The sequence below is a fragment of the Momordica charantia genome (assembly GCF_013281855.1).
Source record: "Momordica charantia cultivar OHB3-1 chromosome 5 unlocalized genomic scaffold, Mcharantia_2.0 BLBB01000005.1, whole genome shotgun sequence".
Lineage (NCBI taxonomy): Eukaryota > Viridiplantae > Streptophyta > Magnoliopsida > Cucurbitales > Cucurbitaceae > Momordica > Momordica charantia.
The window spans coordinates 18,891,717-18,916,990 of NW_028275163.1; the positions used below are offsets into that span (position 1 = coordinate 18,891,717).

The 25,274-nt window shown below is 33.8% G+C and overlaps 1 long non-coding RNA gene across 1 annotated transcript; it reads right to left on the reverse strand.

Annotated features, from left to right (window-relative positions):
• Window positions 1–770: 770 nt before the first annotated feature.
• Window positions 771–3,948, reverse strand: LOC111016631 (uncharacterized). Its single transcript, XR_015790667.1, has 2 exons — window positions 2,953–3,948; window positions 771–2,646 (listed from the first exon to the last, which is right to left on the reverse strand). It is a non-coding gene; the product is annotated as an uncharacterized LOC111016631 (long non-coding RNA).
• Between the last annotated feature and the right edge of the window lie 21,326 nt (window positions 3,949–25,274).

Consider the following 25,274-nt stretch of genomic DNA (forward strand, 5'->3'; position numbering starts at 1 on the left):
TCCCCAAGGAACACACAAAAACCAGTAGTTGACTTACGAGAATCCAAACAGAAAGTCCAGTTTGCATCAGAGAATGCTCGTATTTGGAAAGAAGAAGGACAAGAATAGCAAAATCCTTTGACCCGGACAACCCTTCAAGTAACAAAGAAGGTGATGGACAACATCAAGGTGAGACTGGTTTGGCTGAGCAACAAACTAGCTAAGCTTGTGAACAGCAAATGTAATATCTGGTCGGGAAACAATAAGATATAAAAGCCGATTAATCAATCGGCGATACATAGTAGGATCATCTAAGAGAGAACCATCAGAAGCAAGTAACTTGAGATTAAGATCCATAGGCAAAGTTCAAGGTTTACATGCCAAAAATTCCGTATCCTCAAGAAGTTGAAGAGTATAATGTCGCTGAGAGAGAATGATACCACTAGCCAAACAAGCTAACTCGAGGCCTAAAAAGTATCTCAAAGGACCTAAATCTTTGAGTTTGAAAGCAGCATGTAAATGACTTTTCAGATTATCAATTAAGTCAACAGAAGCATCAGTGATGATAATATCGTCTACATAAACAAGGAGAGCAATAAATGTGGCACCAGAACCCCGTACAAATAGATAATAATCAGATTTAGTCCGGCGAAAACCAAGAAGCAACAAAGCATGAGAAAATTTATCAAACCATTGTCTAGATGCTTGTTTAAGGCCATAAATTGATTTGTGTATTTTACAAACCAATTGCCCACCTGAGGTGCGGCCACACTCTGCTTATAACCCAATGGTAAATCCATATAAACCTCTTCAAATAGATCACCATGCAAAAATGCATTATTTACATCAAGTTGGATCAAGTGTCAGTTATGAGAAACAACAAGAGTGAGTAAAATTTTGACATTGACTAACTTGGCCACTAGGGAAAAAGTTTCAATATAGTCAAGACCTTCTTGCTGAGTATAACCCTTAGCTACTAACCTTGCTTTGTAGCGCTCAATGGATCCATCAGGATTGTGCTTGACTTTGTAAACCCATTTACAGCCGATAGAATGATGACCAGGAGGCAGCACCACTGACCAAGTATTATTAGATTCCATGGCAAGCAACTCGGCATTCATGGCATCACGCCAGTGAAAGTATGAGACTGCATGGTGATAAAAAGAAGGTTCATGATGAGTAGATACATTGAGAATAAACCGTTTATAACCAGGTGAGAGCTTATCATAGGACAAATACTCTTGTAATTTATACTTCAAAGGAGAAGAGGCCAAAACATTAGAGTGAGCAAGACTACAATGATAGTCCCGAAGGTATGATGGCCGACGGACATCCCTGGAAGATCTCCAAATACCAATTGATGTATCAGTAGAAGTCGAAGAAGGTGCATCAGAAGCATAAATATGCACAGGAACATCAGTAGGTGGATTAGAAATATGTACAGAATCACCATGGGCCAAAATAGATGCATTAGGGGAGGACGCGACCAAAATTTCCTCAGTTAAAGTAGTTACATCAGGGAGGGAAAAATCGTTGTGACCAACGGGTAGTGATTCTTTACTCAAATCAACTTCTGCCACCATGTGCTTAGTTGGAAAATCAAAAGATTTTGGAAGAGCAACAGCAGGAAAAAGATCTACATTAATACCATCATGAGGAATAGTATGAAACAGAAAAATATTCTCATGAAATACAACATCCCGAGAAACAAAAATTCGACCACGTGCAATATCATACAAATGATAATCTTTCATGCCTTGAGGATAACTCAAAAAAAAAAAAATAGAGGCAATAGCACGGGGATGGAATTTAGAACGTTGAGTAGTCAAGGTAGAAGCAAAACAGAGACATCCAAAAACCCGTAATGATGAATAATCAGCAATGCAACCATGTAATCGAAGAGAGTCTTCAAATGAAACAAAGGAGATGAAGTACGATTAATCAAAAAGCAAGCAGTGAGAACACATTCACCTCAAAACTTAATAGGCACCCGAGATTGGAAAAACAAGGATCGAGCAACATTTAACAAATTTGATGCTTTCTTTCAACAACATAATTATGTTCAGGGCGAGCAATACAAGAGTATTGATGCAAAACTCCTTTAGTGTTGAAAAAATCAGTGAAAGCCAATTCAGGAGCATTGTCAGAACGAAACTGCTTAATGGTCTTTGCAAACTGAGTTTTAACAAGAGCAAAAAAACGTGGAACTAACATCAATGCATCAGACTTCTGTCGCATTAAGAAAACCCAAGTGTATCTAGAAAAATCATCCATGATCGTAAGAAAATAACGAAAACTAGCATGTGTAGGAGATTGATAAGGTCTCCAAATATCACAATGAACAAGATCAAAAGGATGATTTGCCACAGAATTATGAGAAACAAATGACAACTTCTTTTGTTTAGCCAATGGACAAACTAAACAAGGATTATTAACCATATCAACCTTACGATAAAAAGGGCAAAACAGTCTGTAAGACAGATAAATGTCTCTCAGCTGGGTGGCCTAGCCTAGCATGCCAATTAGTAACAAAGGACAAACAAACAACATTTCAAACATTACGAGGAGCAATAGGGGATGAACGAGCCATGTCAAGAATGCAGAGACCATGCCAGAGAGACCATGCCAGAGATTACCCTTGCCAATCTTCTTCAAAGTGGACTTGTCCTGAATAAGACAAGAATTAGAAACAAAGGTAACTATAAGCGAAGACTCCTTGATTAAAGTGCTGACGGATAACAAATTGAATCGAAAGCTTGGCACAAATAATACATCATGAATAACCAAGGTGGAAGTTAATTGAATATCCCCAATAAATTCCACTTTAAGACATTGATCTGGCAATGTCACAGAAAATCCAGAAACAACCTTAAAAAAAGAAAGCATTCTCGGAAAAAAAACAAATATGGGCAGAGGCTCCAGAGTCAATTACCCAAGTTCCAGCAGGAAGGGAAGGAGGGAAGTGGCAGATACCTGCTACATGTGAAGAGCCAGGGTCCAAATCAGGACCAACTTTAGCTTTGGACTGGTGCGTGTAGCAGACTTAATAGGCCTTGGCACTGTTCAGCATTAAGACCAGCCAAAGAATCAGGAACAGGTGAAGAAACAGACGAAGACTCCGAAGAAGTATTGATCGTTTTGGAAAGAGGCGATGAGGAGAAATTGCGACCGCTGGTAGTTAGATAGCCAAGTGGATATCCACGAAGTTTGTAACAACGATCCACTATGTGGCCATGAAGTCCACAATGAGTGCAAAGACGTTCTTTCTTCTTTCCCTGAGAGTTGGAAGAAGAAGAACGAGAAGCAGAAGAACGTGCCATAAGTGCAGCCTTTGATTTCTTCAGCTACAGCGAGGAACTCTCAAGAAAAAATTTCTCAACTGATACCATATTAGAACTCTAAGAGCAAATTGATTCTTACTTGTTTAATTCACTGAAGGAAAGTCTGTATATATAGACCCAATGTACGACTATAAAATACATAACAAACTCTAACAATGAGTAACAAATTCTAATAATCTACTAACAAACTCTAACAAAGTAACAAACCCTAAAGAACATAAGTAACTCTAATACTGAGTTTCATTAAATTTTAATTGAACCTCCTCCAATTTTTTTACAATTTAAAAAATTTGAATCAAACCCAGAAATATAGAAACTAATTAAACCTTGAAAAAATTGCTTAAACTCAGGAGAATCTCAGAGTTTTGAAGAGAGGATAATAGAATGGAGTAGAGAGAGAATGTGAAAGAGAGAGTAGATTGTGGTATTGGGTTGACAGAAAACTACCCATGGTTTTGGGGCAGCGAAGGAAGAAAGGGAACTTGAAAATTAACCTAACCCACAGGTCTCAGAAGAAAACTGTGGAGGAATTTTGGTGTTAGAGCACCAAAATTCGGCTAACTGGTTTAGCCGAAACTCACGTCTCGTCGGAAGGGTGGGGAGAGACGTGTGGGGCGGGACTGTTACTTTTCTTTTCTTTTATTTTTTTAAGCTTAGGTGGCATTTCAATGTGTACAAATAAATTATCAGTGGCATTCTACGTTCTGTTTTTGTCGGATAAATCCTAACAAAAATTTAGCTGTACGGATCAAATTATTACCAATTTGAAAGTTTAGGACTAAATTGTTATTTTTGAAAGTTGTTCGACTGAATCGTTAGTTGAACTAATTTCAACGAAGAAGAAAAAATTGTGAGATATTTAGAGAAAAAAGGTTAAAATAAGAATTCGAAAATAATTATTCTAATATTTTTATTATATTTGAAAATTTGAAAAAACGATCACATTTTTTGAAATATATAAAATAATTTTGTTATCGAATAGGATTACGCTAATTAAAATGACATTGAATCAACCACCAATTAAATTCAACAAATTTTTTTGGTTCACATTTTCCTAATAAGTGCTATTAATTATATTAAATGTAAACTATTCATCAACTTATAAATTGTTTTAGAGACCGTTAGGGACAAACATGGGACCTACCATATGTGGCAAAAAGAATAGATCATCTTAAGTGAACATAAAAGGCAATACCTTGGATATAAGTAGTGGTCGAGCTATAATTGGCTCGTAGAAATTGAAATAGTTCGTTTAGGTTACCGACAACCTTGAGTTCTCTTAAGGTTGAAGCCGAGGTATCCCACGTAACCGTCTATGTAACCCTTCTAATTGAAACGATAATTTCGCAAAAGATGTAGAGAAAATTTACAGAGAAATTAAGAAAACACAAAAATAATCAATCCGAATCCAACAGTAGCGTTGTTTCCTTAAGACAATTTTGTTCCCTCTATGGTGCTCAAGGTTTCATGAACAATTGTTTCCCAGGATAGGACACATATACCAACCTGTGAATGCAGCACTTCACGCACATGACTCAACGAACTCACAGTATTTAAGTACTCGTATATAGGGAAAAAAAGAGAATTTTGAGGGATGATTTTTCTGTGTTGCAAAATGGAAAAGAAACCACAATTCATAGACTATTTGTATCCATTCAAATAGTCACATCTTTTTGTATAAGATTATGTCTTTTGATAAAAGACATATCCTTTCATATAAGGTTATATCATTTACAAAAGACACGCCATATCACGAAAAGTTTTATTTTATTAAAAATTAATTTTATTCAAGAAATTCCAACAATCCCCACATGAATAAAATTTATTTTAAAGTGTGTACGATTACTCATGAAGAATAACTACGTCGGGATAAGTAGTCTAAAACCTTGAATTTTCCTTAGTAAAACGATGAAGCTTACATAGCCGATCAGTAGTTAAAGAAGTTTGAATTGTCAACCTTTTAGGAGTAAATCAAATCCATAATAATTACATAGATATTCTTCGAAATATTAATGGTTCTCATGTTTGTATTCATTTTGGCCTTTAATACTGTCTGGTTTCATGAGTGTTTTTAGAGAATTCAACCTTAAAAAGTCTCATAGAAGCGGTCCCTTCACACCCACATAGGTGACTTCTTTAAAGAGTATCCTGGCAATACTCTACTCTTGTAAAAGAGCTAAAGAGTCATTAAAAGCATAACTTAACCTCAACCATTTCCAAATTAGCACTAATTTTTATAATAAGAACAGTTGGGAAGTTATAAGTCCTTCTGAGTGCTCCTCTGAGTTGTATACCAAATTTTGCTTTCCCTTTTGAACCTCGATTTTGGGATCTCCAGTCAGTTAGGTTGGGTTACCATTATGTCAACTCTTATATTATAGGCATCAATCTCATTCCTATTGAAGACAATTTCACTTGCTCTCTTGCCAAAACTTTCGTAAATGGATCCGCAATATTATCATTTGATTTCACATAATCAATTGATATAATTCCATTAGAGAGCAATTGTCTTATGGTATTATGTCATCGATGTATATGTCGAGACTTACCATTATACATTAAGTTTTGCGCTCTTCCAATAGCGACTTGACTATCACAATGTATACATATTGGGGGTAAAGGCTTCATCCAATTAGAAATATCTTCCAAAAAGTTTCATAACCATTTAGCTTTTTCCCCTACTTTGTTCAAAGCTATGAATTCAAATTCCATAGTTGATCTTGCTATACAAGTTTGTTTAGAAGATTTCTAGGATATAGCTCCACTTCCAAGTGTAAAAATATATCCACTTGTTGACTTTGAATATTTCATACTAATTATCCAACTTGCATCATTGTACCCTTCAAGTACAGCCACATATCTAGTATAATGTAAACCATAATTTTGAGTATATTTTAAATATGCCAAAACTCTTAAAAGAGCTTTCGAGTAATCTGGACTTGGATTATTTGTATATCGACTCAACATACTTACCGCATATGCTATATCCAGTCTTGTACAATTCATACCATACATTAAACTTCCTATTATATGAGAGTACTCCAACTGAGACATACTATCACTCGTATTTGAAGAAAATTGATGGCTAGCATCCAAAGGTGTCTTTACAACTTTTATATCATATTTCTTGAATTTTTCAAGAATTTTTTCGATATAATGTGACTAAGAAAGTGCTAATCTATCAGATGTTCTATGGATCTTGATTCCCAAGATAACATCTGCGACACCCATATCTTTCATTTCAAACTTTCTAGTCAATATTTGTTTTGTAGCTAAAATAATTTCTTTATTGCTACCAATTATTAGCATATCATCAACATATAAACATACAGTTACGAACTCCGTTTGAGTTCCTTTAACATAGACACATTTGTCACATTCATTGATTGTGAAGCCATTTGTTATCATAACATAGTCAAACTTTTCATGCCATTGCTAATGCATCTGTTTCAAACCATAAAGAGATTTGACTAGTTTGCATACTTTCTTCTCTTGTCCAGGAACAACAAAACCATATGGTTGTTCCATATATATTTCTTCCTCTAATTCACCATTTAAGAAAGCCGTTTTTCATATATATTTCTTCCTCTAATTCACCATTTAAGAAAGCCGTTTTTACATCTATTTTATGTATTTCAAGGTTGTATAAAGCTGCTAAGGCTATTAACATGTGAATAGAGGTAATTCTAGTAACGGGTGAATATGTATCAAAATAATTCAACCCTTCTTTTTATTTATATTCTGTTACTACAAGGCGAGCTTTATACTTATCAATTGTTCTATTTGCTTTCATTTTTCTCTTAAAAATCTATTTACAACCCAATGATTTAGAACCAGGAGGAAGATCAACCAATTTCCATGTATGACTTTGCATAATGGAATCAATTTCACTTTGTATAGCCTCTTTCCAATATGGTGCTTCGGGAGAAGAAATTGCTTGTTCATTTTCCAACAAATATGTTAGAAAATCTGGCCCAAAATATTTTTCAACTCTTGTCTCTTACTACTTCTCGGCTCTTGAATCTTATCCAAATTTTATTAATTAGATGATGATTCATGTGTCGTTTTCCTTGACTCATTTTTCATATTATAAGGAAACATATTTTCAAAGAATGATGTAACCCTCAACTCAATAATTGTATTTGCATGTATGTCAGGATTTTCTGACTTATGTACAAGAAACCGATATGCACTACTATTAATTGCATACCCAATAAACACACAGTCAACCATTTTTGGCCCTATTTTTATCATTTTAGGTTTAGAAATCGTCACCTTAGCCAAACACCTCTACAGTTTCATAAATTTATAAGTCGGTTTTCGTCCCTTCCATAATTCATATGGAATTTCATGTTTTTCTTATATGGAATTTTATTCAGGATGTAATTTGCTGTAAGCAATGCTTCCCCCCACAAATTTTGTGATAATCCTGAACTAATCAACATAGCATTCAACATTTCTTTCAATGTTCGATTTTTCCGTTCTGCTATGTCATTTGATTGAGAAGAATAAGGAGCAGTAGTTTGATGTACAATTCCATTTTATGAAGAAAAACCTTCAAAAAGTGATTCATATTCTCCTCTTCGATCACTTTGAAACATTTCAATCTTTTTGCCTAGTTGATTTTCCACTTCAGCCTTGTAGTGTTTAAACACTTCAATGACTTCATCTTTAATATATATAACAGTACCTCGTACTGTCATCTATTTTACCTCCTCTTGTAGGTAAAAATTTCAAATCACATATGTCCCTGTGAATTAATTCAAGAGGTTCGGTTTCTCTTTCTACTGAACGAAATGGAGGTTTTGTCATCTTTGATTCAACACATATTTCACATTTTTTGATCTAATGTGAAATTAGGTATTAAATCCATATTACACATCTTGTTTAAAGTTTTGTAATTAACATGGCCCAATCATTCATGCCAAATATCAGAAGAGTCAATCAAGTAAGCAGAAGAAACATTCTTATTATTAATAGTAGGGGACTTTGGTACAACAATCATTACATTCATCTTGAACAGACCATAACTCAAATAACCTTTCCCCACGTACATCATGCTTACTAAGTACAAATTTATCGGAAACAAAGACCAATTTGAACCTATTTTTGCTAAGCAGAGAACCAGACACTAGGTTCTTGCAAATGTCTAGAACATGAAACACTTCATTAAAAGTCAGTTCTTCACCAAAAGTCATTTTCAGCACCACTTTTCCTCGTCCCTCAACTTTGGAACTTGAAGAATTACCCATGTAAAGTTGTTCTCCATTTCCTGTTGGTGTATGAGTAGAGAACATACCACTTATTTGCACATATATGACGAGTGACACCAGTGTCTACCCACCATTCCTTGATATTGCCTACCAAGTTACATTCAGACACTTCAACGGATAAATCAATGTGAGCAACTTCATCAGAAAGATTATCCATTTCTGTTACATGTGCTTGAGCATTTGATTTCTTCTTCTCAAAAGACTTTGGCTTTCGGCAAGCCTTGAATCGATGTCCAGACTTTCCACAATTATAACAATTGTCATTGAACTTCATGCATTTGTTGTGTGGCTGACTTGGACTACCCAAAAAAACTTTCTCTTCTTATTATTTGGTCTTGGAAGATCCTTCCACAAAATTAGTCTTTGAGTTCATAGGATCATTTCCTCCATTTTCTATCTCAGGTTTTCGGTTATCCTCCTCAATTCTCAACCGAACAACAAGTTTTTCAAGTTTAATCTCCTTGTGCTTATGCTTGAGATAATTTTTGAAGTCTCTACATGATGGGGTAACTTCTCAATTATTGATGCAACCTGAAAAGATTCACTAACAACATTTTTCAGCATGCATCTCATGTAAAATAACTTGAAGTTAACCTATCTTATCATGGTTCTGGAATCAACAATTTTATAGTCCAGAAATTTTCCGACTATAAATTTCTTTGACCCAACATCTTTCGTCTTGTATTTCTTTTCCAGTGACTCCCAAAGATATTTTGCTGAATCAACTCTACTATAAACATTGTAGAGTGTGTTGTTCATCCCATTCAAAATATAGTTCCTACACAAATATTCTTCATGTTTCCATGCATCGAGTGCAAGCAACTTTTCTTTGTCGGTCTCTCATTCATCTAGAATAGGAACATCTTTTTTGAGAAATCTTGCCAGACTCAACGTTGTGAGATAGAACAACATATTTTGCTGCCATCGTTTGAAGTCATTTTTATTAAACTTCTTAGGCTTTTTCCCATAATTTCCACCACCATGTGGTATGGGACTCAAAATTTTCGGTATCATCGAAGACATTTTTGTGAGTTTGATTACAAAAATATTTTTCATGAAATTTATTAAACAAAATAATAACATAATCCAACATTGAAAACAATTTATCTAAAAAATAAGATGAAAAGAAATTTAATGAATTAACTTAAGAAAACAAAATCAGCATGATCTTGAAAAGAAAAAAAAAATGGAACAGAATAACCAAAGCAGAAACAAGATCGTTATTCATTTAACCATATACAAATAATTCCAACAAGCAAGATGGAAGTAACAATTAGAGAACAAAGTTGGGAGAAAAAAAAATAAAAGTGATAACAAAACCATGACAATCAGAAGGTGCAGAAAGATGGAAGTAAAAAAAAAAAAAAAATCATCAAAGCAAGAAAGCGAATTAGTAGCACCGAGATGAACTGAAAAAAATTCAAAATTGTCTTTAAGATTGTGTGAGAAAATATATAGAGAAATTAAGGAAACACAAAATTGTATCATTTATAGAAAGATACGTCATATCATGAAAAGTTGTGTTAGATGGATTCGAACTCATATCATTTTGGTCAGAGATAGATGTCTTAACTACTTGGGTTATGTTCGATTTGACTATAATAAGCTAATCCTAAATGTTCTTTTTAAGTCCAACGCTTCAAGGATGCAAGTAATTAAAATAAAATGAAAAAATATATGAATAGTCTGGATTATTACTTTGATTTACTATTATTCATTACATATAAACAAAATGTCCATGGTCCTTTTGGGGATATTGATAAACAAAATGTCGATGTCGATGGAAATGTCGAGGTCTCGATTTTACGGACATGTCGATGGATATTTCGGAAAAAATTACGAAAATAGTGGATATTGATGGAAATTTTTTTAAATTAGTAAATAATAATTCAATTGTAGCTTAATTAGCCTATAACTAATCACTTCTAACCATCATATTTAACCATATAAGTAATATACTTAAAATATAGTCACGATGAAAAATGTTAAAACAAAATCATGTATACATATATCACAATTATTTGAGTAAGTAAATTAAAGTTTAATGTTGTTTTTTATTGATAATTTTTAATCCAATCTAATTACATAATTGAACAAAATATGTGAAATATAGATATATAGAAAATATAAAATAATTTTTAAAAAATTAGATTTAGTTTAAAATTTAAATGTTTAATAATAATTAGTTAAATTAATTTTCTTTTATTAGTTTGTTTTAAGATATAGTTAGTTAAATTTAATTTAAAATTTGTTTTTCTTTTAAATCAATTACTTGAAGATTTTGTTAGATTTTTTAGTTAAATATAATTTATTTATTTTTTTAATCTTTCTTTAAGATTTTGTTAGTTAAATTTAGTCTAAGAATTAAGTTTTTTATAAATCAATTGCTTATAATCTATTTCTTTAAGATTTTATTAGATTTTTATAGTTAAATTTAATTTGACGTTTGTTTGTTTTTTTTCCCTTTTTTGAACCAAAATAAAAGGATAAGAATTAAACTTCTCTAAAATTTAAATATTTAATAATAATTAGTTAAATTGATTTTAATTATTTATTTGTTTTAAGATTTCATCCGTTAAATTTAATTTAAAATCTGTTTTTCTTTTAAATCAAATACTTTAAGATTTTTTGTTATATTTTTTAGTTAAATTTAATTTAAATTAAGTTTTTGATATATCGATTGTTTATAATCTATTTATTTAAGATTTTATTAGATTTTTATAGTTAAATTTAATTTGACGTTTGTTTGTTTTTTTCCCCTTTTTGAACCAAAATGATAAGAATTTAACTTTAATTTCTTTAAAAAAATAGAAAACGTCCAATTTTGTATAATTTTTTACTATTATTTTCGACTTTTCTGTTTATTTTCCCACAAGCTTTGAATTTACCTAAAACTGAAACATGTTTTGAATAGAATATATATTTCTTTTTTTAAGGTTTGGATTCAAAATTTTCGATCTAGATTTTTTTCTTGAAAAACAACAGATCTCCTTCTAAGTCTCAACTAACTAGAAGGACATGGATGATTTTCTCAAGTAGTTTAGGGATTTGAAAAAAATAACAATAAATAAATAATAAATAAATAAAAAAAATAAAAAAGAAAGAAAGAAGAAAACGACATTTGATCAACATTTCTCGATATTTGGTCAACATGTCGACATTTCCTCGACATGTCGACGACATTGGGGGAAAAACGATTTTCTCCCCCAATGTCGATGTCGAGATCGTCGACGAAATTTTGAACCTTGGTGGTAAAGAGTATTTAATTTTATGTTTAATTTTGTTGGTTTCCATTACACTAAATTAATATCTAGATTAATTAGTGATTGTTTAGGATTCTTTTTTTTTTATAACATGTAGGAGTAAAAATTCATACTCATAATTTTTGGTCAGGAATATATACTTTACTTTAATAGTTAAGTTATAGTTAGATTGACGACTCTAACCTAATTGATATAAAATATTATAAAAATAACCTCTAAAAATAGAAGTGTATATATAGCACAAAAGTATTTAAGTCAATTCATTATTCTCATATGGTCATGGTCAATCAACATTCAAGTTAATTGGTGATTATTATGACTAAAGTAAATTAATATTTAAATTATTTATTGATGACGTAATTTTTTTTTACAGTAAAAATATTTGGATTATCATTACTAAAACCAAAATTAATAAGTGATCAATTAATTTATGAAAGAAATGCTATTTCATAATAAATATCAATAAATGACATTACTATAATTCTTTTTTTATATATATATAATAAAATACGTATTTACAAATATTTTAAAAATGTAGCTACCATCCAAATTTCTCTAATTTTTATAAATAATTTCTATGCTTGGAATAAGATTGATCCTGTAATAATAATTCTTTTTAGTACAATCCTTTAATAATGTCAATTTGTCTTATTTGATGAAATTTGGCCCTTTTTTTCGATATGTCATGCAACATCAACTTCACCTTTCAAATACCTATATTTGATTTATCAATTTATGCCCTTTCCATTTTCAATGATTTATTAAAAAAATTCAAATAATATATTTGAGTTCATAAGCCTTCCCAATCATTTTAAAAATTTTCAGACATTTTCTATCAATATTTTATAAAACTACTTAATAAAAATTTAATATAGACACGTGTTTTGTTATCAAACGCTATTAAGTTCTTCGATGCATAGATATCGACATAGATAAATGACAAATATAGAGTTTTTAAATTGATTTAATGTTTTTTAAATTGACTTTTAGGCAAAAACAAGATTTAAATTATAAAAAAAGGAAAGAAAAAATAAAGAAGATATATAAAGTTGAGATTGCACATTGAATCATTAGTAATTAGTATTCAATTCAAATAGGGGATGAGATTAAGTTCTATTAAGTGAATGAAGACATTTTTAGAGGCTTAGTGGGTTGTGAATGTGACCCATTCCTATGTAGAAAAATTAACACAAAATATTTTTATATTTCAAAACTTCCAACCCCACATTGACCTACCTAATCAAATTTTGATTCCTTTGCCCTTTTTCACCCTTCAAATTCAATGCTTCCTCATTCTTCACACCAAAAGTAGAGAGAAAAGAAGAAGAGGAAGCTTTGAATGGCTGCAACAATGGCGGAGCACGGCGACCCGTGACAGGTGTCCGGAGCACCGCCACCACAGCTGGTGGTTCCGGACAAAGAGGGATTGGTATCCAGTTTGATATATGGTCAACTACTGCAGCCTGTGTTCAGTAATGGTTTTGGTCTTATGGACAGCTTCTTTGCTTGTGCTGCCTTTGGTGGTGCCACCGCTTCCGCCGCCGCCACTTGCGGTGCTCCTCCTGCCGATCCTCATACTGGCTGTTCTCTTGTTCATCGCTTGCTGTTCTTCTCAGCTCCCTAACGCCGCCATGGTCTGCAGTTGATGCAGTAAATAGTTTGAATATGTACAGCAGCTAGTTTTGATTTTAACCATGCACAGAGAACTAGTGTACGTATTATGAGCATTTTTTTTCTTTCTTTTTTCTTGTTTTTGTGTCTGTGTTTGTGTATAAAATTTAGCAAATTTGCATGTTTGTTTTCAAGTAAAGTAAGTCCATGATTACGTTAGATCAACACACGATTATATCTCAACTGGTGAAATATATTTTCGACAAAAAATATTGGAAGTCCGAATTTCTATTCTCACATATTGTCAAGTTGAAAAAGAAAAAAGAATCAAATATTGATTTGTCGAACTAGCATAATTCAAGTAATCGAGTCCTAGTTTCTTTGTTTGATCGGTGAGACACACTAGAAAAGGATAAAGTAGCAGTAATTTAATATTCAATAACATTGTTGGCGGAGGATTTGAATGTCTTATCCATTGAGTTATGTTCAGATGATCAGCTTCACGGTTTAAATACTGATATCTATAATCATAATTATGGTTACTAATTAATCTACGCTTATTAATTAACTATAATCATAGTAATTACTTGTTTTATAATTTTAGGCATACTAGTAATTTAAAAAAATTAATTACTTTAAATACTTTATCTAATTTTTTTAAATTTATTAAATTATCTAAATTATTCTAAATTTTCTAATACATTGGGAAATGATTAATTTGATGTTTTATTTATTTTAAGTAAAGGCAGTATTTAGAGTTGTTGGGTAGAGGTGGCAAGGCCAAATCCTTGTACTCCTTAATGTTCCAATTGCCCACTTTTTAATTAAAGTCATTCGATTCTATTTTTGTGAAGAAAAAAAAAATTTAAATAGTTGGTTTCCATTCAGACATTTTTACCACTTTAATATATTGAATCTTATCCTCCTAGTATAATTAGTAAAAATATTACTTATATATGTAAAAAGTTCAAATAACTAAAAAGTAAAAGAAAAATTGAGCCTTAATTATTAGTTTCTTTTTTTTTTAGTGAATTTTCTTTAGTTGATTGATTAGTCAAGCTATTATACGATAATTTAAATAGTTGGTTTCAATTCAGGCATATTTTTATCACTTTAGTATAAAGAATTTTGTCAACTTGAGCACAACTCAATTAGTCAAGGTATTACTTACATTTCTAAAGATCGGGTCAAAAGTTCAAATCTTTCCTTGAACTATGTTGATACAGAATTCTACCGATCTCCGCAGGTCGGTAACGAGCTAATTGGAGCGAGTTGCTGAGGTGCAACTTCTCATGACAGTTAAACTTGCACACGGAACAAACACTTCGACGCCCAAATTAGAGAAACTCAAACTATAGTAGATCGTTCTCGGACAGAATTGCGTACCTGATATATGGGGTGGAGTGTCCCTTTTATAGGCAGATAAGGGAGACAAAACCGTTGGAGTTGTTCCAACCGTCGGTTACGGCTGTCAGGCCTCTAAGTTGGTGGTTAGTCATGAGGTCGAATTGCTCAGGTCGACTAGTATGGTTTATTTTACTTAGCTCGATATAGATCAGGTCGGCGAGTACGGAGCTCCGTTATGCATTCTGGCGACTCTGAACTGAATTGGAGCGTACATGTGTCGATTCTCAATTTAACCACGAATATTGGCCCCCTCTTTGGCAAAGCCGAGTTGTGGCTTGGTAGAGAAAAGTTTGTGAATCATCTGCACGTCGAGTTGTTGAAATGCGAACTAATCTGAAAAATTTGACCGTTCTGACAGAATTCGGAACGTCGCTTTGATAAGGCGGCACACATGAGTCGATTTCCCGTCCTTCGAGGTTTGATCTGGGCCGCTCGTCGTTGGTTACGTGGACGGTCAGGATTGCTTCTTGGATCCTATATATAAGGCACCCCCATGTCTTTATTTTTCACGTTTTTTAACAAATTTACTCTCGAGCCGAGCTGTAAGTCGCTCCCCTTTTTTAGAGGTCATTTTCCTTTAGCTTTTCTCTTTAGTCGCTTTCATAAATATGTCTAGGGCTGATAGTGGTAGGTATAGCTCGAGGAGCGATAGGTCGAGTAGCTTGTTGTTGAGCTACTCTAGCTTAGATTTGGCTCTTATTCCTGGGGCCAGGAGAGAATCCTTAGGAGCGTGGGCTATCCTTCCAAGCTCGGTAGAGGTTGGTTGGACATCCTTAGAGTTAAGTATGACATTACCTCCTGCATAAGTCTAAGGTATCCTGAACAGGGTGAAACGTTGGAGGAGCCACCGACTGGGCATGTCCTATTCTACCTGAAGATGTTCGAGTTCAGTGCCATCCACTTCTTGCCTTCGCTCAAGAGTTTTTGAACGAAGTAAACCTTGCACCAGCTCAGCTCGCTCCCAATGGGTGGGAATGCTGTATGGGTGCTACTACTTGTGGTGGAAGGAAAGTCAAAGGAGAAAATGCTAGGTTCAATTCCTTACCAAGCTGCTGACTATTGACCAGATGCTCGATACTCACATCTTAAAAAGCCTTCCAAAAATAAAGTATAGGCATTACTTTTGTACACGACCTGGGACTGGGGGGTAGTTATCAAAGGTCCTTCCTCAATAAAGAATTGGGAGTGCCCATGGCTTTATGTATACGAAGAATGACTAGTGACAGATGAATATGGAGAGCCATTTCACGCAGTAGCTTTTGCAATTTAGGTAAGAGTTCTGACCTGTAGCTCTGTTTTGTAGTATTTTCAATCATTCTGATCTTGCTTTTTCTTCCTTGCAATCACACCTAAGCCTACTCCGAAGGTGACCGAGCTAACGAGGTCGTACTTGAAGTCGATTAAGGAGATTGACTTGAAATAGCGCACGACCAAGTTCTTACTCACAGACGTTGCTCTCATCTAGTGCGGTCTACATGAGTTCTTTGACGAACTCTCAGATTCTGAAGAACAATCAGCTGAGCTAGGTACCGAGTTTTAGCTACCGAGTTTTAGCATTTGTCATGGCTTTGCTTTGAGAAAACTTAGAAAATAATTTTATGAATGAAATGGCCATGATTGTTCATTCATCTTCATGAATATAAACACTGCAAGTATTATAACAGATTTACATAATCTCAAATCTTTAGTATGCAAGATCTCGGGGAATTTGAATATTACTGGTAAAATAACAAATACAGTTTAGATACACTTAGCATGCCCCCACAAACTTATGACACCTTAGAAGGGGACAAAAGTTTGGATGATAGATGCTCAAATCAATTGATGAAGTGATGTTTTGTGAATAAGCCTACAAGTTGCATTTGAAGGATTGAATTCCTAGCAGAAGCGGTTGATCGATTGTGATTCAATTTGAATTAGAAATGAAACAAAACCGGTTTTTAAAAACAACAGAAAAATTCTATTAAAAAGGAGGTTAAGCTTCTTGGGAGGAAGAAAACGACTTACATTTGTAGATCGTTGACAACGCTCCTTCCTCGTGCACAAATTGTTTTGGCACGAACAAACGAACCCAATGCGTGATTGAACACCACCACTTAGCAAGCTTGCCATGACTCAAGGATTAAGAACCCGGATGGTAAGATCTTTACTCTTGGAGAAGAGGAAACAAAAAACAAGGAAACAAAAAACAATCAACCCCAAAATCACAGACTCTCTTGTTTTTAACCAAGGAGGGAGAAGAGAACCTCCCACTCTCCACCTCACCATTTCCTAGCAAAAATGCTGCGAAGTGGTGGGTTTATATATATATTTAATTTAATAAATGAATTAAATAATTAATTAAATTAAAATCTATTTTAATTTAATTAGATTTTAATTTAATTAATAGTTAATTAAATCTTAATTAATTAAGGGGCACTTGCAAAAAAAAATTAGTAAAATAAGTAAAATAGCAACCACATTTAGTTTTTTCAAATATAACATTTTTTTCCAGAAAAAAAGAGGTCCAATTATAAAATTACAAATTCATCCTTTAATATATCTGACATATATCTGTAATATATCTGACCACTGATATATATCTCTAATATACCACTGATATAATAATGATATATAATTGATTTACTTCTGGTATAACCATGATATCTACTCAACTTCTAATATGTCTTGCCACTGATATACATATGATAACCATTGATTTACCATACTGATACAACACATATATATGTGATATGTATCTAATTTACCATTGATATATAAATGATATACCACTGATATAACTATGGTATCTACTGATATAACTTCTTATATGATTACATAATTTACTACTAATATAACACTTATATATATTTGATATATATTTAATATGCTTTTAATTTACCACTTATATACCTTTGATATAACCATTATATCTACTAATATAACTATGATACATGTGTGTTGATATAATACTGTTATATCTAATCTTTTTTTCAGATGAAAACAATAGTGCAAAATTTTTTATTTTTTATTTTTGAAATATAAAGTTATTATATAAAAGGTTTACGTAGACTATGCACATCCAAAAAGACAAGTTAAAATTTTGATATATTTTATAAATTTAAACAATTGATATCCCTTATATTTAATATTTAATATCTAATTAATATTAATATTGAATAAATAGTAGTGATATAGTAATCAACATTATTGATAATATTAGTATATTAATCAACAAATTGAAATGATAAAATATAATTTAAATAGCTGATATACCACTAAAAAATAGACATTTGATATACCTGACATTTAGTATATCAATTTGAAATATATTTAGTATATCATAAATTAGAAATACATCATATATATATATATAATACGTACATTTGATGTATTATCAGTGATATATCTGATAATGTATATCATGGGTACATCTGATATTGTATATTAGGGGTACATCGAATGTATATCGGAAGTATATCAGAGTTACATCTGATATATATTAGATATAGATTGGATGTATATCATATACAAATTTACATCGGATGTATATTAGATATAGATTTGATGTGTGATATACATCAGATGTATATTAGATATAGATTGGATGTATATCAGATATAGATATACATCAGATATATATCAGATATCATAAGGGTAAAATTGAAATAATAAAAATTCCGAAAATAAAAGTTCAAATATTTTGCTATATTTGAAATTTTGAAAAGCTGGTGACATTTTTTGAAATACATAAAATATTTTTGCTACCCACTATAATTACCTATTAGTTAATTAATTAAATAAACATAATTTAATTAAATCACATTTAATTAAATTAATTAATATTTGAATCATATTTAAACTTTAACCTATAATATTTAATATGAATCAAATTCATATTAGCCTCTCATAATATATAGTTTTATAATGTATCATCATACATTATATTATGTGATACAATTAACTCAAATTCATTTTAATTTAATTTGAACAACTCAAATTGCTTCCAAGATTTAATGTTCTTAATTACCCTTTACGAGCTAGCAACGGACCTAATGGACCTATAGATCAGAAGCTCCAACATTACGAGATTAATTAGTTAAACTCATTAACCTCCTTAATCAACATACGTTAACTACGGGTTACTCCACTAAAAGCTCGCAGATGAACTCTTCTCACTATAGAATATTTCTGTGTCCACGGATATCGACCATTAACAACAAATCAATCCTTCACGAGTGTTCGTAACCATAGATCTATCAAATTACTATTTTACCCATATGTTACATCTTGTACCTTAAGTACTGCTGATCCTCTAATGAAAAACCTGGTTATGGTCCGACCAATAACTGGAAGTCCCTCTCGGGCCAGTGAGAGAGTGAGGCCCTTTGTTCAAGTCCCGGAGTCAGCACTAAAGGGAACACTCATCTACTACCCTAAAGTCGAGGAGGAGTGAATTCCATCTTGTATAGTTATGTTCCCAGCTCTCTGCTCGATCTTGTCCCTAAAATGGTGGGAATGTTGAGTCAGCAACTCGGACCATTCTCACCCATACAGATCAAAGAATGAGCCCTCACGGACATGAGTCCATAACTCACTCAGGATTGAGAATGAGTTGATGGTCATCCTATGAAATGACAATCTATTAGTCAACGGTGTTACATCTAAAGATTGACTATTTCGTGGTTCGGCCTTATACAAACTCATGGTATAGGATACCCCCACTCGCATGTCTCCACACAAACGACTTGGATCAGATTGTCTATAACATTTACAAAGTAGACCATATCTATAGAGTTGCCAGGATAAGGTACCCAACCTTATCCATATACCATAGACCCTTCGGGTTATTCCCGGGACATTATCTACTTGTATATCGAGGGTATTCCAATAAACTAAATATTCAAGGTTATTGTCATATAATTGGGATAATATATATACCAGTATATATACTGTCCTAGTTATATGACAATAACCTTGAATATTTAGTTTATTGGATTACATAATTGCAATGTTATGAATTCAACAACAAATTGATCGAATATAAATTTGTTTGTACATACATACAAACTACAAGTTTAGGGCAACACACCCAACAGCATTGTGGTATGAATGTATTCGAGATGGAGATCCTTACGAATAACGCATTCACGAGCAAAGTGAAAATCAATTTCAACATGTTTGGTGCGAGCATGAAAGACTGGATTAGATGCAAATTGAATGGAGGATCGATTGTCACACCAAAGCGTTGGCACAACAGAAAGAAAGATGTGGAGATCCTTACATAGTTGTTGAAGCCATGACATTTCAGCAGTGGTGGCAGCTAATGCACGATACTCGGCTTCAATTGAGGAATGAGAAACAACAGACTATTTTTTTGCTGACCAAGAGATAGGATTGGATCCCAAAAAGATGACATTTCCAGTGGTGGAGCGGCGATTGGAGACGTCACCGGCCCAAAAAAGAGAGAGAACTACGTGAGAATCGGATGCCCTGATGAATGGTGCCTTTAACATATTGAAGGATACGTTTGATGTAGTGAGATTTGAGCTGGTCGGATTGTGCATCTGTGACAAACTTTATTTACTGCAAAACAGATGTTAGGTCGAGAGAAAGTAAGGTACTGCTAGAGTCTATGGATGCACCAAAATCTCATTACTTATGGCATTAAAAACATCCAACAAACCATAGTGAGTATTAATAATGGAAGGAGAGAATTTTACCACTTTACCCCGTACTCTTACTACATCCCCTCGGTTTGGGTTGATGGCAGTGTAAAATTCTTGCACCAAGGCCTCGGATACACGCGTATTTGGGGAAAACAACGACTCCCAACCATTATCTACAAGCCTTCTCCTAACATATTCCGGCACCGGTTCTTAGGTCTCATCAAAACCTCTCCCAAGGAGGATATCATGTGTTGTGAAGTTGGGCCTCCTCACCTCCAGTCTCACTCTTTTTACTCTTGATGGTGTTTGTTCTGTAGAATCGATCTCCTCTTCATTGGTCTCCTCAAGTGTCTCTTCTACCCCTCTTTGCACCCTAGCCCTCTTGGCTTTTTTAGATGGACCAACCTTGGCTTCTTTTATGGGCAGCCAAACGTGCTACAGCGGCTCGGGTCCTAGGCCTAGAAATTGCGCCAGGCGCAATTTCTGCCACTTTTTTCTTCTTTTGTGTTTTCTTCACCACTTCGGCCAAGCTCACCTCCTCAACTGAATTCTCTGTAGTAGCAACAAAGTTTGGGTCAGAAACATTCAAACTCGACAAAGAAGGAGTCTTACCTTGTGAAGAAGAGGAAGATGATTCCTCCATGGCCTCACTAAGGACATCCACAGGACCAGATGTTCCTTCTTGCTCTTGTGCAGGGGGCTCCTCATGATCTTGCTGAGATTCATGCACCGAAGTTCGTACTCTCACTTCATATTGAAAGATATCGTCATTTTCTTTTTCTTTTTCAAAATAATCTCCATGCACTTCTTGGGGTAATTCTCCAAGATCTTCATCCTCTCCATCAACATTCAATTGTCTTTATGCTGTCCCACTATTTCTATCATCCTCTCATGGATCCTCTCCCCTTGCTTCATTCAACGCCACCAAAATTTCAGCAATTTTCGGCGTTGTCCTTTCCTGTTCTGAATCATAAAAAACGAGGGGCTTTTTAGTCAATATAGGATCTGGAAAAGATGGAGACAAAATACCTTGTAGAGTGGCGGTGGAGTCTCATCCAAAATTGCGCCAGGTGTAATTTGGCTCTGAATTTCGACCGTTGCTGAATCTGAATGCTCCAAGGGCTCCGTGTCATGTTCTGAGTCCCCACTAACCTGTTCTTGACCTTCAATATGCACAGCAACAGTAGTGGAAAGAGGGGGAGGGATAGACAGTTCTAAAGATTCGGAAACGGGGTTATCTTGAGAAAGATTCATCCTATGACATATACTCATGCTATTTAACTCAAGTTGAATCTCCTCACTCACTTTCTTTGAGTTTTCCATGAATTCTTGCCATTTTATGTTTAGTTCCTCAATTTTCGCATAAACCCTCTCATTCTCTTTGTCCCTAATTTCGTTATTTTTACTGAACATCTCCGCTCTTTCTTGAAGTCTAGCCATTTCTTCATCTAAAACAACACCTTTTCCCCCTAGAGATTGATTTTTTCGAAGATAGACTTTACTAACAGCTCCTAATTTCTTCTCACTAGAACCTTCTTTATTAACCCTAGCATCATAAGATTCCATATATTAATTTTTTCAGAATTTGTACCACCTATGGATAGATTTCTCCTAGGGTTAATTCTTATAGCTTCCTCATATTTTCTTTTTTGTTTCCTAGGATCAAAAACTAACTTTTCATGAGAAATCCTAGGAGGTTCAAGAGGAATCATACCCGGTTTCGTTGGTGGAGGCAACAACACTCTCTTCTTTTCCTTCTCTTTGTCGTGCGGCTTGGAGGAAGATGAACCTTTCATGGTTCTTGAGTTTGCTTCACGATCGACAACAAAAATCCCTCCAATAAACCCTAAAGGTGCCAAAAAAGAGAGATGAAAGAGACTTTGAGATTCTTTGAGATTTCTTGAGAGAAGATTTGAAAAAAAGTGAGAAAATTTTGGTAAAAATCGTGGATGGGGTGTTTTCAAATCCTAGGGCTTTTTGTTTTGTCTTAAAACATATTAAAAACAAAATTGGGTTTAAAATTGGGCCTCCTTTTGATTTAAAAACAACCTAAAGCTCATTTAAACATAACACCACATAAAGCCCACGAAAGCCCTAACCATAACTAAAAAAAAATCGATTTTGTCTCTTAAGTCTAGATGGAAAAAACTGATTTTGACGAGGGTCGGATCTTGATCCTGAAAAATTCAAATGCAAAAACAAAAATTAGATTTGGAATCTACACAAAAAAGCCTTAAAGAAAGTGTAAAAATTTCGCAAAAAGAAGAAGAAAAAAAAATTACATAAAAACACCCCCCAAACTGTCCGAGGAACTATTTTCACTGTTTTCTCATGGATTTTTCAGAATTACAGAGGTTTTACCTCTGTCAATATACTCACCATAATATATCTTGACCCGATGCCTATTTACCTTAAAGATATTACCTTTGGAACCCTTTAAATCCACCACTCCATGTGGATAAACATGTTCGACTACGAATGGGCCCGACCATCTAGACTTAAGTTTACCTGGAAACAAATTTAATCTAGAGTTAAAAAGCAAAACTAAGTTCTCAGGTTCTAAATTCTTGTCCATTATCTTTTTATCATGCCACTTCTTAGTTTGTTCTTTGTACATCTTGGAATTCTTATATGAAAACTGACGAAATTCATCCAACTCATGTAACTGGAGCAATATCGCTTCACCTGCAGCAGCATAATCAAAATTTAGTTTCCACGTAGCCTAAAATGCTCTATGTTCTAATTCTAACGGAAGATGACATGCTTTACCAAAAACAATGCGATATGGGAACATGCCTAATGGAGTTTTATAAGCAGTTCTATACGCTCACAAAGCATCATCAAGTTTAATAGCCCAGTCCTTCCTATTTACATTCACGAACTTCTCTAAAATTGACTTTGTTGCCTTGTTTGGTACCTTCGCTAGTCCATTAGTTTGTGGGTGATATGCAGTAGCAATCTTATGGTGAATGTTATACTTTTTAAGAAAATTACTTACTGCCTTATTCAAAAAGTGCGTACCCTCATCACTAATCAAGCATCTAGGTGTACCATATCTAGTGAAAATAAACTTTTTCAAGAAGAGAGAAACTACCTTGGCATCATTAGTAGGGGTGGCCAAAGCCTCAACCCACTTCGAGACATAATCAACAGCCAAGAGAATGTAATTCTTACTGGATGAAGGTGGGAACGGACCCATGAAGTCGATGCCCCAAACATCGAAAAGTTCAACTTCCAATATTGGGTTTAAGGGCATCTCATGCTTCCTTGTCAAGTTACCTGATATTTGATAGCGGTCACATCCTTGAGTGAATATATGAGCATCTCGAAATAGAGACGGCCAAAAGAAACCACTTTGGAGGACCTTTGCTGCAGTTTTACGTCCAACAAAATGCCGACCATATGGTGATTTGTGGCATGCCTCTAGAATCTCCTTTTGTTCATGCTCAGCAAGACACCTACGAAGAATATTGTCAAGTCCTAGTTTAAACAAGAAAGGTTCATCTCATCTATAAAACCTAGCATCATGAAAGAACTTTTTTATCTGATGCTTACTCAAATCATTAGGAATTATTTTGCTGACCAGATAGTTTGCATAGTCAGCATACCAAGGGACTTCAGAAATAGCTAAAAGATACTCATCCACAAAATGCTCTTTAATCTCACAACTATCATGCTGCAAAGAAGACTCTAGCCTAGATAGATGATCCACTACTTGGTTTTCTGTTCCTTTTCTATCTTTTATCTCTAAGTCAAACTCTTGTAGCAACAAGATCCATCTAATCAACCTAGGCTTAGCTTCTTTTTTAGCAAACAAGTATCTAAGTGCAGAATGATCGCTAAACACTATCCCTTTAGTCCCAATCAAATATGAACGAAACTTATCAAATGCAAAAACAACAGCCAAAAGTTCTTTCTCAGTCACAATATAGTTCAACTGACTACTATTCAAAGTTTTACTTGCATAATAAACAAGATGGAGAACTTTACCTTTTCGTTGACCCAACATCACACCTACAACAAAATCACTTGCATCACACATTAGTTCAAATGGCAAGTTCCAATCTGGTTCAATTATGATAGGTGCTGAGCTAAGTGCATTCTTAAGTGTCTCAAAAGCTTTTAAAAATGTTCGTAAAAAACAAAGAGTCGATCCACTTCCAACAACTGACACTGTTGGGTGTGTTGCCCTAAACTCGTAGTTTGTATTTGTGTAAAAACAAATGTATATTCAATAAAGTTTTATTCAATAAATTTGTTGTTGAATTCATAGCATTGAATTGTTCAAAATCCAATAAACTAAACATCCGAGGTTATTTTAGTGTAACCGGGACAGTATATGTACTGTGTATATATTTGATATACTAGGTATATATGGGACAGTATATGTACTGGATATATATTTGATATACTGGGTATATATTTGATATACCCCTGATATACGAGGTATATATTTGATATACCCTGATATACAAGTGGATAATATCCCGTGAATAACCTAAAGAGTTTATAGTATATGCATAAGGCTGGGTACCTTATCCTGGCAACACTATGGATACGGTCCACTCTATAAAGGTTACAGACGACTCGATCCAGATCGTTCATGTGGAGACATGCGAGTGGAGGTATCCTATACAATGAGTTTGAATAAGACCGGAACACGAAATAGCCAATCTTTAGATTTAACACCGTTAACTAATAGATTGCTGTTTCTTAGGATGACCAACAACTCATTCTCAATCCTGAGTGAGT